This window comes from Notamacropus eugenii, chromosome 2 (assembly GCF_028372415.1).
Source record: "Notamacropus eugenii isolate mMacEug1 chromosome 2, mMacEug1.pri_v2, whole genome shotgun sequence".
NCBI lineage: Eukaryota > Metazoa > Chordata > Mammalia > Diprotodontia > Macropodidae > Notamacropus > Notamacropus eugenii.
The window spans coordinates 6,849,180-6,861,114 of NC_092873.1; the positions used below are offsets into that span (position 1 = coordinate 6,849,180).

An 11,935-nucleotide genomic window follows, 5' to 3' on the forward strand; every position below is an offset into this window, starting at 1 on the left:
AGTAGCATTTATCATGTGTCTAATATGTGCCTAAAATAAAGGCCACAAAGCTAAGAGATTTACAATTATTATCTCTTTTGATTCTTACACCAATCCTGGGAAACAGCTGTTGTTATTATCCCCCAAATGAGAAAGATTAAATGACTTGTATCACACAGATAGCATCTGAGGCAACATTTGATATCAGATCTTTCTAACCCCAGGCTCAACTTTCTATGCATAATTCCTTCAAAGTACCTCTAAGTGGAAAAGAATCTCATGCTCAAAAATTCTGTTTTTGACCACATTGGCTTAAATTTCACTTACTTTATCACGTATGATGGATACTAGGCTGAAAATGTTTTGAAGAACATCGCTATTATCCACTTCCATACTTTTTTGGTTGGCATAATGATGAATAGCATACATAATTACATACAAATATGGGAAAGCAACCGAGAATGGAGAAATCTACTTGATGGTAATAAAGTGAACTCTTTAGGAAAATTTGACTGCAATGTTATTCTACGCTTAACTTTGCCTTCATTGTAACAATTTCCAAAAATAATAATAGTAACGATACAATAATTATATATGGAATATGTATTTTGCCATTGAGGGCTCTGGGAAATTGAAAATTTGTTTAAAAAAATCAGACTAGAAAAACTCAAAGTGCTTTAGTCCAAATGTCACCTTGCAACAATTTTAATTTTAGCTTAACTTTCAACTCATGGCAAAATCCACAAATAAATCTTTCGTTTTCTTCTTCTTGTTCTTATTCTTCTACTGCTAGTACTACTGCTAATACTCGTACTCCTGCTACTAGAATTACTGCTACCACTACTATCACAACTACTCGTACTACTTTTACTACTACAATAATAAAATTACTTCTACTGCTAACATGCTGTGAAAAGGAATTCTTTCAAAAATGACAAAGTATAAGTAATCCCTGTCTTGTAGGAACATTTTTCTAGTTGAGTTACAAAGACTTAGAAAAAAGAAATGATAGTTTGATAACAGATGTGAACACCATAATGAATATACACTTAAATCCTAAATTATGTGCTATCTGATGACACGTGGAATTCAGGAGATTAAGAAGTCAAGACAGGTGAAAAGTCCAAAAAGGAGCCTGGGAAAACATTCAGTCAAAAGTCTCTTGAAGTTGAAGAGTAGAGTAGGAGGAGTTGTTGTAGTAGTGGTAGCGGTAGTAGTGGTAGTAGTAGTAGCAGCAACAGTAGTACTAGTAGTACTAGTAGTAGGGGTAGCATTGGCAGTAGCATTAGTATTAGTAGTAGTAGTTTTCAGAACGTTTATAATATTGGTGAAAAAAGAGAAACATCATACTGAATATACTTTTCATTAATCAGGGACAAATTATTAATTGCGTAATTTGATTTTAGTTTTATTTTTTTGCTTCTGTAGTTTTTTCTGATCTTCATTATCAATTCGATAAAATGATGTGACTTGCTGTGAAACTACTGTCTGCAAATGATATTTGAGGGAAAGACGAAATTTTGTTGCAGGTATCTGACTTTAGCCTGATAGAAATATGTCCAAATAATTTCTATTACTGATTTCATAAATCAAGATTATCTTCCAGAGTCTGCAATTTTGGACACTGTGCAAGAATAAGTGTCAAAGCAATAAAAAAAAAATGGAGATAAATGAAAAAATCCTAGGGAAGCACAATTAAAAAATAAGATCAGTAACACACAAAAGTTAATGCTACATGCATAAACATAATCCTTTTGAACAGAATTACTGTCCTCAGTTTTACAGAAAAGTGGTGGTTCGTGTTTGGAATTTCACTAAAAATATGATACAATCTTTAGTGTTTCAAAAATTAGTTCAGAGAAGTCTGAGTTGCAACTACTCGGATTGTTCAGCATGGTTACATTCTTGTAAAACATGTAGTGGTAATATGCTCTAGTATCTCAAAAGAGATGTCTGATTTGAATTGTGATATTATTCCTAGCATGACATTGTAGAATTTTTCTTAAGTTTTAGCACTTCAAATAATTTATTCCATTACAGTATTAAAATGGAACATTAGGAATATTGTTAGAAGAATAAATTTATCAGTACTTCTGCATTAATGATTACCCCTATCAATATTTATTGTCAAAATTTCATGCAGTACATAATTTCTTTCAGCAAAGTGAGCCATCTAGCCTAAAAGATGATTTTAAAATTTTATTTGTATAATTTCATTTTTTATTTTATTTTTTATTTAAGATTATTGTCATTTCTTTATTTAATTATGCTTATTTTATTCCACTGATTTATTACATTCATATTAACTTAGAGACTATTATGTCATTATTTTCTTATCATATGTCATATTATTGGTTCTCATGCTCCTTTCTTACATAGCAGAATTTTTACAATAAAGTTAAAAATGTCTACCTGCTGAAAATTCAAATTCCTCAATTATTTTGATCAAAATTACTTTAACTTCCATTTCTGAAAGTTAAATGCTTATCAGATACATTATTTAAAGATCTACCTCTGCTCAGCTTTCTCATTTTCATATTTACATGTTTGCTTTTTAAATTGGTTACATTCACTGATTTAACCATTTTTTTCTCTCTTCTATCACAAGAACTTCCTTTTTAGTATCAGCATAAACTCTATTGAAGAGATCAAGAAACTGTACCTGGGCAAGACTCAATAGCTTTTCTTGAAGGATGACTGTCTTTTGGGTGTCTTCATGCTGTAGCTGAAGGAACATATTTGAACACTGAATTTGGGCACGTATTTCTTGGATAAGGTCGTTTTTGACAAGATGTATTTTTGCGTATTTTTTCCCAATTTATTTATTTATTTTTAATCTTCAACATGCATTTCCACAAGATTGTGAGTTTTAAATTTTCTCCCCATCTCTCCCCTCCCCCACCCCAAAACAGTGTACATTCTCATGACCCCTTCCCCCAGTCTCCCCTCCCTTGTATCACACCCCTTCCTTCCCATATCTCTATATTCTCTCTTTTCCAGTAGGGCAAGATACATTTCTATACCCCATACAGTTTTCTACACCCCATTACCTGCATTTCTTATTTCCCAGTTATGTGAAAAAACAATTCACAAGAGTCATTTCTAAAACTCCTCAAAACTGATTGTTTGTAATTACTTCCTCCTCCCATTTACCCTCCCTTCTGTCATCTCCCAAACCCTACTTATCCCTTTCCCCCGTACTTTCCTGTAGTGTAAGATAAATTTTCATGCCAAATTGAGTTTGCATGTTCTTCCCTCTTTAAATCAAACGTGATGAGAGCAAGCTTCACTTTTTTCCTCTCACCTCTGCCTTACCTTAATTTTATTTATTTAGATATCATCCCTTCCTATTTAAGTCAATCTCTGCCCTCTCTCCCTCTCTCTCTCCCTCTCTCTCTCCCTCTCTCTCTCTCTTTCTCTCTCTCTCTCTCTCTCTCTCTCTCTCTCTCTCTCTCTCTCTCTCTCTCTCTCTCTCTCTCTCTCTCTCTCTCTCTCTCTCTCTCTCCCTCTCTCCATATATACATATATATTTACTTATGTGTGTGTGTGTATGTGTGTGTATAATCCCTTCCACTACCTAAATACTGAGAAGAGTTTCAAGAGTTACAAATATTATCATTCCATGTAAGAATGTAAATATTTCAGGTTAGTATATAACTTATGATTTCTCTTCACTGTTTACCTTTTTATACTTCTCTTGATTCTTGTGTTTGAAAGTCTAATTTTCTATTCAGCTCTGGTCTTTTCGTCAAGAATGCTTGAAAGTCCTCGATTTCATTGAATGACCATTTTTTTCTCTTAAAGTGTTATATTCAGTTTCACTTCCTAGGTGATCTTTCAGTTTAGTCCTATTTTCTTTGACATCTGCAATATCATATTGCAAGCACCTTGATCCCGTAATGTAGAAGCTTCCAGATCCTGTGTTGTCCCCATTGTATTGCTGCAATACTCAAATTGATTCTTTCTGGCTGCTTGAAATATTTTCTCTTTGACCTGGGATCTCTGGAATTTGCCTACAATATTCCTAGGTGGGTTTTTTTTTCAAGTCACTTTCAGGAAGTGATTGGTGGATTCGTTCAGTATTTATTTTGCCCACTGGTTCCAGAATATCAGGGCAAGTTTCCTTGATAATTTCATGAAAGATGATGTCTAGGCTCTATTTCTGATCATGGCTTTCAGGTAGTTCCTTAATTTTTAAGTTGTCTCTCTTGGACCTGTTTCCCAGGTCAGTTGATTTTCCAGTGAGATATTTCACATTATCTTCTTTACTTTTCATTGTTTTGGTGGTGTTTTGTAATTTTTTGGTTTCTCATTAAGTCAATAGCTTCCATCTGCTCCTTTCTGATTTTTCAAGGACTATTTTCTTCAGTGAGATTTGGAACCTCCTTTTCCATTTCACTAATTGTGCTCTTTAAAGCATTCTTCTCCTCATTGGCTTTTTGGGCTTCTTTAGCCATTTGAGGTAGTCTATTTTTAAAGGTGCTAAATTTTTCAGTATTTTTTTGGTTGTCTTTTCGCAAGCTGTTGACTCGTTTTTCATGATGTTCTTGCATTACGCTCATAACACTTCCCAATTTTCCTCCACCTCTCTTAGCTGATTTTGAAAATCATTTTTGACCTCTTATATGGCCTGAGACCACTGCATATATATTTTAGAGGTTTAGGATGTAGAAGACTTGACTTCCCTTGATGGTATGCATTGCTCTTCCTCATCCAAAGAATGGAAGAAATACCCGTTCGCAAAGAAAATAGTCTTTTATACTCATGTTTTTTCCCTTGTTTGAACTTTTCCCCAGCCAGTTTCTTGACTTTTGAATCCTTTTTCAAGAGGAGGGTCTACTCTGGTTACATGTAAGTTCTCAGTTCCTGCGAGGTGGCAAAAATAAGGGGGAGGGATTGATTCCTCTCCTGGCCTCTGGTCTGGTCAGTGAGCAGTATTCCCTCTACAGAGACTCCACTAGCTCCACCACACCAGCTACCATTCCTTCTAACCCCAAGGTCCCCACTCAGGATTGAGATCCACGTCAGTTTCTCAGTTCACCCAGGGGTTTAGGCCAGGGCTCCAACAATGGAAGATGCAGCTGCAAGGGTCCTGCACCTAGACTGCTGCATTCCCTTCTCACCCAAATGAAAGAGCTTTCTCACTGACCTTTGAAGCTGTCTTTGGCATTTGTGAGTTGAGGAATATGGGACCTGCAGCTGCTGCTGGTGCTTTCTTGAGGCTTGCTCCAGTCTTGTCCCTGTCACTGTGCTACCTATTCTGTTGTTCACTCTGCACAGCATGACAGACCTTTTCTGTGGACTTCAAGGCTACTCAGGGCTGGAAATCTCTTTCAATCTGACATTTTGTGGCTTGTGCTGCTCTCGAGTTTGTTTAGATTTAATTTTTACACGTATCTAATGGGCTGTGGGAGGAGAGTGCTAGAGGTGCGTGCTTCTACTCCATCATCTTGACCATGCCCCTTTGACAACGCATTTGATCGGTTCATCCTTTTCCTGTTCAATTGTGTTTTCAAATTCCTTTTGCCTTCTGTTTTGCATGGTGTAATTCTCTCTGTATGCTTTCTCAAATGAATGTCTTTTTTCTGAGGGAATCATGTACATGGTACACCTCTTTTTCTAACCTAGTGATTATATTCACCTTTAGAGAGCTCTTAACAAAGGGAACCACGGTTTTCTCTTAGGCTAGAAAAGTCATGACTTAGTTTGTGTTGTAAACGAAGCTATTCTTCACGTTGTCCCTGAAAGGAATGTTCAAGAGCTCTCTCTGATGTCCCATTTGGCTCATGAGCATGAAGAGCAAAAATCAGAAGGGAACAGTATGATGCAATTTCTTTCTCTAGACTGCTGTCCTTCCCTTTGCATTGTTTAATTTAGAGTTCAACACTGCATTCCCAGTTGTCAGAACTTTTATTTTTTCCACCCTAGTGGAATATGAATTTAATTAATGCTTCTTTATTCAGTTGTAATTCCTTTTGAAGTTCATCATTCTTTGCTTTTAAAACTTCAATGTCTTCTACATATTGATTTTATTTTTCCTGATCCTTAATTGTTTCTGCGTCTACATCCACTTTGAACATGGCAAATTCATCCTGTATGATTCCATTTTTATCCAAAAGATATTTTTCTTTTTCATTCCTAACAGGAACGCAAACATAATAAACAGAAAATATGTTAGTGAAAATAAATTCATGAATTGTGAGTTTTGCTTAGAAATTCAAAATCAACCCCAGGAGGCCAAGAAGGATAGTGTTTTCAGTAAACTGAGGAAGCTTCATCTATTTCACATTTCTGTCAGACTCAATTTTCCTAAAGAACAGGTCTTAAAAGTGCTTCATCAGTCAGAAAATATGGACTGTAATTTTAAGCCCACAAAGCTGTCTGCTTTCGGTATATTTGATTTCTTTTGCACTATCCATTCTATCCCACACGGATTAGTCACGATGTTACAATAAAAATAGCAAAACCTAATTATTTATGTGGGCCTTCTATGGTTTTTCAAAAGTACTTTCAAAACATCATGTCACCTAAAACTTTGATGAACCTTTTGAGAGACATATTTGTAGTCATCCTCCCCATTTTGCTGATGAGGATTTATGAATGAAGTATCCCACACCAGAGACAACATTTTTTAGGCTTGCTTACCATGAGGAACCAGATGATAGTCACAGTCACTATGAAGTGACATGCCTTTAGCGACCCTTTATTATTGTGATAAGTTGATGGAGATCTCACATTTTCAAACTTTTTATTAAGCAATCTTCTCTGATTTCATCAACTGTTCATTATCTCTGGGACATTACCAGTCTATGAGAGACTTATACAAGTTCACATACTTGAAGGTGGGAGGGAAAGATTGGGATGGAAAGCAAGGCAAATGGACCTGGCAGTACAAATCACACCTTCCTGTTGGATGCAACAAATACTCCATAAAGAGAACAGTTCTGGTCTTTCAAGGAACAGGTGTGCCACCTACACAGAGAGATGGAAAAGGGACACTAACCTGAACCTGAATCCCTGCTATCAGAAGAGCTCAAGTTGCTGCTGCTGCTACCCCAGCCTGAGGAGCTGCTGCCACCGCCGTCACTGCTGCTGCTCTTCTGGCTCAACCTTGTGCCCCGCACCCCCCTGCCCCCCGCATGGCCTTGGACACTTGTGTTTTCACAGTGTGAGATTTCCTGGGTCTCTTTCCCACACCATAACGTATTTTTCTATTTCCGTCAGGATTGATGCTTTTAGTGTTTCAAAATCAATTTCTTTGTCATCAGAATTAGAATTCAGTAAAGATGGCTCTCCTAACTCTGTTATATGGACGACTCACACAAGTTTATCTCTGCGGCGTTTGTTGATAGCCAAGCTTAACTGCCTTTTTTCATCATAGTTCCTAGGCTTAGCATTATCTTCCTCCCCAGATTTATTGCCAACATTTGTTCCTTGAAATGTTTGGCAGGGTATTTTTCAGCTTTTTCTGTAGTTATTTGCTTAATTTTTTTTCCTCTCACTTTCATCTTTATTGATACATTTTTTTTTGTTTCTTTCTGCTTCTCTCTTTTAGATCTTTTATTCTTTTTCTTCAGCTTTTGGTAAGGTCCTTCAGACAGAACTTGCAGGTGTTGATGAACACATTTAAGCTGCTCTTGCAGTTTTGCACTCTCTCATCAGGAGACTCTCCAAAAGAGTTGTCTTCAAAGGAAGCATCTGCTGGGGATGGAAGCTCAATTCCAGGTGGACAGTCTCGGGCGGGTAAAGGTGGGAACTTCTAAATCTTAGAGTTCTCACGAGACCCCCCAGGAAACGACTGGGAATCGAGGTGAACCGAGCTATCTCGTGTATTTCCGCCTCTTCCCGTGAGAAACGTGATGGGAGAGAGCTCTCCCCGCCCTCGACATTGTCCCGGATCTGGGCACACTATTGTTATCTAACAGCCCGGAATTCAGATGCAAACTATGCTGCTGGAGGGTTTAAGTAGGATCAGGAAAGCCTGAAAGCTCTCTTGGGCGGAGGGGCGCGGAGTGGTGAGGACAACAAGGCTCAGCTTTTCCTCTCTCTTCTCTCCCCTCCCCCTCTCTCCCCACTTATACTTCTACTTCCAATCTCTTATTCTAAGATCTTTGCCTCCTTGGGAGATTCTTCGTTCCCTCCTAAGGAAGAATTCCCCTGCACTTGTAACTAGACCCTGAAATAAAGCTCAACCCTTGTTCGACTCTGGAGCATTCTTTCTCTCATACCAGCATCCGGTTTGGCCAACCGAAGACCTCGGGATAGAGGTAAGAAGACTCGGGTAGCCCTCAGGCCTCTAGGCCTGGCAAGCATCACTGCTACTTTCTCTACAGAATGCTTTGGTGACATCCTTTTCTATATAGCACATAGACATTCTTGCAATGGGTTCATCTGTGATCTTGGAAACTGAATCTCAAAAACATCTGAAGTGTTCTTGCCATCACTACCACCTCAAGATCTGGTGGGTTATACTTGCAGCAATTCATAAACGTTAACTGAACATCTGCAGCAAATTCACGTGCATCCTTACATTTCTGGTTATACCTTTTTCTTTAGTTGTGCCAAGGTCCATTGGATTTTTGACAACATCATTGTACTTATGGAGTCCTAGAGCAGTACTGGCAACAGGCTTATGGAAAGGTCAAGTATATGCTACTTCGTCCTTTGAAAACATTTCTTCAAGAATTTCATTACGGTATTTTAATTACTCAGTTAATTTAACATGTTCCCAACTCTATATTTTTGCTGAGAATCTGGTATGATATTCTTGACAACTTTTTCTATTACAAGTGGTATTTTAGCAGATTTGTGCTCAACCAGGCTTGATGAAGATTCACTACTTGCTGTATCTATCCACGTTATACAGGTTATAGTATCTGCTTTCCTTTTCACACCCCTTTTCACTTATGTTACAGCTTGTGTGTTATAGCTTGGTGGAGCTAGTTTAGCAATGTGCAATGCAGAAAGTAACGTCTGAGGACATAGAGGAGATGGAATCACTTGCTGTTTAGCTACCTTTTCTGATGCCTTAGGGAATGGTTTTTCTTTCATAGTGGAAACTCCTGAAGATTGTTGAGTACCTTTTCATTTTTTTTCCTTTCCACCTGCCACTAGTTGTTCTGAAGGCATTTGAGACAGTTTTTGCAGAAACAGTTTCTCTAAGACTTGTGTCATTAGAACAATGTCATCACCTGGCTTGCAAAACAATTGCAAAACAATATTTTCAAGTCTTCTATACATTCTGAGGCTTCCGCATAGTATTTATGCTCCAAGAGCTTTAGGAGGCTGTAATAATCTGGGAGAGTGAGCTTGGCCGCATCCACAGTCTGCTGGAAGGGTAAAGAGAAACTTTGCTGCCATAGAGCCTTCAGGACAATCTTCTGCAATTACTGCAGTTGGTTTGTGAGGAGGCCAGTCTTTCTGGCATTTATGTACTCTGGTGGAAGGGGGTTGGCAATAGCCATCTGTTGGCTTGACAGAGACATTCTGAACAGCTTTTTCCTGATGGAGTGTTGTCTTCCATGTATTTGTATCGCCACTCACCCATCGGCGTTACTGCTCACTCGAAATGGTGACCAGCCTGACTCATTTTGGAAGTAGTAGCTTCTATTTCTTTGTTCACTCATGGAGGCTTATTCAGAATTCCATCTTACAAAGAACTGACACTCAGACCCTGCCTTTGTCTTTGAGTGTCATTTTGCTCTTCTTCAACCTGGGGAGAACAATATTGTAAAGTTTTTCATCACTTTTTTCTTCAGAATTCTGCAGAGACATTTTAACTTTAACTGGAATATAGAATGTGAAAAAGGATGGAAAAGAGATAAAAATTCTAAGAAAAGGAGGCTACTGAAAACGAAAGGGAATAAGGATATCATTTCAAAATTGTAAGGGACCCTCAAGAACTATTCAGTCCAATTCATATCCATTGCTAGGTGTGTAACAGAAGTGCAGTTTAGTCTTTTAGAACTATAGATTGTGAGAGCAGAAAGGGATACTAGAGATGAGTTAGCACATCATGGAATAAATGAGGAATCAGAGGCCTGAAACAGGAAGCCATTTGTTGAAAATCATGTGGATGGCAATGGACTGAGGTAGGACTCAAAATCTGGTAAAAGTCACAGTCAGACGCAGATTTTGGACAATTTGTGTATGTACACATGCATATGTTTCTGTGTACATATATATAGAGGAACAGATATACACATATACACATATGCATATATACATATATATGCATGTGTGTGTATAGATATATATATAGATATATAGATATATACATATATAATGTAGGTATTCGGCAATTGTTCTTCCAGCAGAGGTACTAACTTAGCAAATTTATATGGAATATTTTTGGCGTTGGAAACCCAGTAATGGATCAACATCACCTGCGCTAATCTCCAACTATAATAATCTCTCCTTTATATAAATACTTACAGGTATAGCATTTATTTAATACTTCTTTAAATTCTACCTTGTATAATAAATGAATTTCCTCTGTTTTGTATTGGCTTCCCAGTGAGATTGAAAATTCTTCAAGGTAAGAGGCCATGTCTTACACCAAGTCTTTGTAACCTGTTCAGAATCTATCATAGTACTATTTGCATAATTAACAGTCACTGGTTGATGAAATAAGTTTTGATGAAGAAAGTAACTATCATTTCACTGAAGTCTTACGTAGTGAACATTTTCATCATCAGGAAAATTAGACAAGAAATGGTGCCACTTTCCCCTGAGTGTGAATTAAATGACCAATTTCATGTTGTCAGAGATGGAATCTAAATTGTTGCTTCCTTGCTATGCCTTCGCACCTAAGACCATATATGAAGGCAGATCTTTGTAAGTCTAGGTTCAAATCTCTATACAAAATTCCCCAATGTATCTCTGAAAATTCTCACCATCCAAAGTTCTCTTTTTGACTGCTTTGACATAGATTTTGCTTAGTTTTCCACGTACGATGGATACTAGGTTGAAACTGTGTTTTGAACGTTATCAGAAATATCTATTTCTATAATTTTGGGCTGGTATCATGATAAATAGCCTACTACATAATACATGTAACTGTGGGAAAGCAACTGATTATGGAGAAAGGCATTTTATAGTAATAAAAGGAGCAGGTTGTGAGACTTTGACTGCCATGTTATTCTACGATTAACTTCACATTCATCGTAACAATTTCTAATACTAAAAATGTTGAGAATGAAATAATTTTATACTGAATTTCTATTTTGCCACTGGGTCTCTGGGAAATTGAAAATGCATAAAAAATAAGACCAGAAAAACAAAAAAATGCTTTAGGCCCATTATTGCCTTAGAACAAATTTAATGTTGGGTAAACTTTCAATTCATGGTAAAATCAACAAATAAACATTTACTTTCCTTGTTCTTCCTCTTCTACTACTCGTGCTACTACTGCTAGAACAACTACTACAACGTCTTTTACTATTACAGTAATAACACTTACTTATACTGCCAACACTCTGGGAAAAGGAAGCTCTATTGAGTAAATGAAGAATAAATAATTCTTGTCCTCAAGGAACCACAATCTAGTTGAAAAAAACAGACTTAGAATCAGGACATGATAATTTGTTAACAGATGTGAACACCATAAGGAAATCAGTATAAAGTTAACCACTAAATTATGGTTTGTCCAAATCTAAGTGGAATTCAGGAGATTAAGAATTCAATAGGTATGAAAAGTTCAAAAAGCGTTATGGCAAAAGAATCATACTTTTGTAATTCAAAGGCACCTTGAAGTGAAGAGTAGATAGGTTTTAGATAGGTATACTAAATAGGGAAGTGTAACTAAGTGAGAAGAAGAGGGTGCTGAACGTATGGAGCTGGAAATCAGCATGGTGAGGTCACTTTGATTAAGGTAGAAGATAATAATGAGATTCTCCACCTAATTACTTTCATTCTCAATGGCATTTTGCATGTGTAATTTATATATTTACAAATT

General features: G+C 37.0%; 1 pseudogene; it reads right to left on the reverse strand.

Moving 5' to 3' along the window:
• Window positions 1–6,008: 6,008 nt before the first annotated feature.
• On the reverse strand, window positions 6,009–10,167 carry LOC140522091 (bromodomain testis-specific protein-like; annotated as a pseudogene).
• Window positions 10,168–11,935: the final 1,768 nt, after the last annotated feature.